The sequence below is a fragment of the Panthera pardus genome, unplaced genomic scaffold, assembly GCF_024362965.1.
Source record: "Panthera pardus isolate Hobbes unplaced genomic scaffold, ASM2436296v1 HiC_scaffold_12, whole genome shotgun sequence".
NCBI classification, from domain to species: Eukaryota; Metazoa; Chordata; class Mammalia; order Carnivora; family Felidae; genus Panthera; species Panthera pardus.
In genome coordinates, this window is record NW_026526677.1 from 73,838,700 (window position 1) to 73,842,285 (window position 3,586).

Consider the following 3,586-nt stretch of genomic DNA (forward strand, 5'->3'; position numbering starts at 1 on the left):
GTTTAGATCATCCAAACTTAGTCCAAGGTCAAAACAGTCCAGTTTCTGATTTATAAACATTCACTTTACACAAAAAGTTTAAAATGTTATTGGCCACCTGCCTTCAGAATTCCTACCACCCATCACTCAAGTTTTGTGAAGAGCAGTTCTTTGAGTTCAGAAGTAGAAAGTGGATGATACAAAAACAGGAGCACAAAAAGGGATTTGATCCTGAAGTCCAGATAAGGGCTGGACCCATTACGTGTTAGTCCACAATCATTTCAATAATATATCACTCCAGGATGCCTGGGTGGCTCAGTCGGTTAAGTGTCCGACTCGATTTCAGTGCAGATCATCATCTCACGGTTCATGAGATTGAGCCCTGCTTTGGGCTCCATGCTGACAGCACTGAGCTTGCTTGGTATTCTCTCTCTCCCTCTCTCTCTCTGTCCCCCAACCAAATAAATAAACATTTTTTTAAATCACCCCTACTCACTCTACTACACAGGATCACACAATGGTTAAATGTTTTGACTGCAGAATCAAACAACCTGGTTTTAAATCTCAGTTCTACTCCTGCAAGATATGTGTTATAAATACAAACTTTTATATCGTTGTGTTGCTTACCTGTAAAGCATGATAATAATAGGATTTCCCTCATATGATATCTGTGCGACTAGGGATTCATCTATGGAAACTGCTCAGAATCATGCCTAAGACATATGAAGTAGTATTAAAGATAGTAGTATGAATTAGTGTTACTGAACCAACCACTTCTATCATAACAAATTAACTGAGGCAAGAAGAGAAGAAAAAAAAGCCTAGAACGATATAGAACAAAGGGATATTTATTGAGAAATGAATGAACATGCAAGGTGCTGGGAAGGAAAGGCACCAGAAGAAGAAAGGTACAGAGTAGGATGTGGAATGGTGTCAAGAAACATTTAACCTGATCATTAAAATCTTGGCCATTACTGAAATTACATCAGAAAAGAAGCAGCCACTTGCTTACCCTTCTACATCTTCCTTTCTTTTGCGCAAAATGACCAATAACTCTTAAAATGCAGAACTCATTCTAGTGCTAAGGCCTTCAAAGACCTCTAAGATAATCTAAGAACCAACTGCTTCTAACATTGTTTCTATTGTAAACGCAGTTCTAAATTCTAACTAGGACTCTACAATTGAAACTTTGGGTATAGTCATTTGCCAAGTCTTTTGCAACTCCAAGCAGTACCCTGGGGGATAACCTACATATGAAACCCAAGGAATAGAAATACAATGAAAAGGACCAGCGTCCTGATGACAATGGCTGATAGTCAGACCCCAAAATAGAAATACAAAAACCATCTGTTAAAAATGCACACTTGATGAGTTGTAAGCCACTGGGGCCTTTTAAAGGCTTTACTATGTTAAGCATGTCTGGAATCACACTGGTTATTGGGTGTTCAGAAAAGGAAGCAGGTTCCAGCTAACCCTAGGCACTAGTAGTTTAACAGAAGCAAGAATAAAGGGAAGAAGACCATTAAGTAGGCCTCCTCAGAGAGCAACACAGGAAAAAAGATGAGGATTCTGGACAGATCTATTTCCCCAAACACTCTAAACAAATGTAGATTCGGTATCTTGGGCCAGTGCTAGATGTTTCCAGAGGGGGAGCTACTTCAAAAAAGGTCATGTTAAGGCAAGAGGAGAGAAATTCTTTTTCCAAAAATTATGTAATTCAAGCTTTCTAAGAACCTCCAGTTTCTTGTATTGAGTACTTGTTCTGGGCCAAAATGAGGGCAAATCACTTACAGGTAATACCTTACTTAATCTTTATTAAAAAGTTCTATGATTGATATTATTACTCCATTTTATAGATAAGAGAACTGAGAACCACAGTGAATAAGACAGTAAGTATTTTTTACAAGGTCATAAAACTGTTTTGTGGTAACATTTCAAATTCCTCACTAGAGCCTGAAAAGCAATATAATTTGCACTAATAAGAGGGCATATTCCATAAAATATTTTGCTGTTTCCCAAGCAAAGAAAGGGAAAGTAATAATAACGATTTGGAATTTCACCAAAAAAACTTTGCCTTGTTTTAAACATAATAAACTTCTGCAATTTCAGATACACTGATGATTCTTAGAGGAAAATAATCACCTCTTGCATATATAATTAGTAAACTACCTTTCATAAGTAGATAGCATTACAAAGCTTTATAACAGATCATGTAAGTTAAAGATTCAAAAGTTTATTTTTTTTTCCTTTAAGAAAAAAATAAAACTACTTAAAAACAAACGATATGCGGGGCGCCTGGGTGGCTCAGTTGGTTGAGCGTCTGACTTCTGCTCAGGTCATGATCTCGTAGTTTGTGGGTTCAAACCCCGCGTCAGTCTCTGTGCTGACAGCTCAGAGCCTGGAGCCTGCTTCAGATTCTGTGTCTCCCTCTCTCTCTGCCCCTCCCCTGCTCATGCTCTGTCTCTTTCTCTCTGTCAAAAATAAATAAACATTAAAAAAAAATGATATGATCTTGTTTCCTTTCCCAATCCACAGGATTTCACAGACACACACACACACACACACACACACACACACACACCCTCTTGTTTCTTCCCATGTCTTTAAGCAGACAACAGTCCATTATAAACACATTAGATTAATTTATCCCTGTCTTTTCTGAATCGTTAACTTGTTTTATTCTGGCTGTCTATATGTCACTGTATATTAACTCTTAAGAGAAAAATTAGAATATCCATCCCAAAGTTCAGCTAAACTTCATCATAGTTCTTTCTTGACAACTTGGTCCTTTGGCTCTTTTTTAAATCTATGTCCCAGGTTTACAGTCAGAGAAAGAACCAAGATGTTGAAGTTGATATTAAGTAGGAAAGCATTTTTGCCCTGACAAATTTCATTGTATAAAATCACTAACTCCAGGAATCAGAATAAGATTTAAAATGCCATCTTTTAATATTATTTTTAAAGATTTTTTTAAGCCAGCATAAAAATAGATATGGTACAAGCAGACTGATAGAGACATATCAGATGTGTAATTAAAGCTATAGGTGTGCAGGGTACTGTCAGCCCAGATGTGTATTGTCACTGGTAAAGAAAAAAAGAAAAGAGCTACAGACTTTTAAAAAATCTTTTACCAGTTAAATATACCAAAAATATTCCCAAGACTTAGGAAATGTTGTACAATATGTGTCAAAGAGAAGTCTCATTCTTTTTGCAGCTCTGCTTAATGTTTTATGTTCCCATCATATCTGTTCCCTCCTCTTTTGGTGATATACATGTCATGTGTCTGTGGACCTAAAGGGAAAACTCACATAAACACAATGTCTGCATTGACAACTTTACAGTTCGTCCAGAGTGAAGACAGCATCTATTGAGTGTGATACAATTCCATTGTAGTGTATCAGCAAGAGACTCTGTAAAAGGGAAAGGCTAGATGCTAAGTACCTATTCTGCCTACTAGGTAAATTAGGCATACTGCCCACTTTTTCTGAAATTCGAATGCCCCAGTTAAATCAAAGATTGGTAATCAAAGATTGGTAAGACATAATTTTATGTCCTTTTTTTTTTTTAATGCCATGATTAGATTTGAAATCAGGGGGGAGCCATTCAT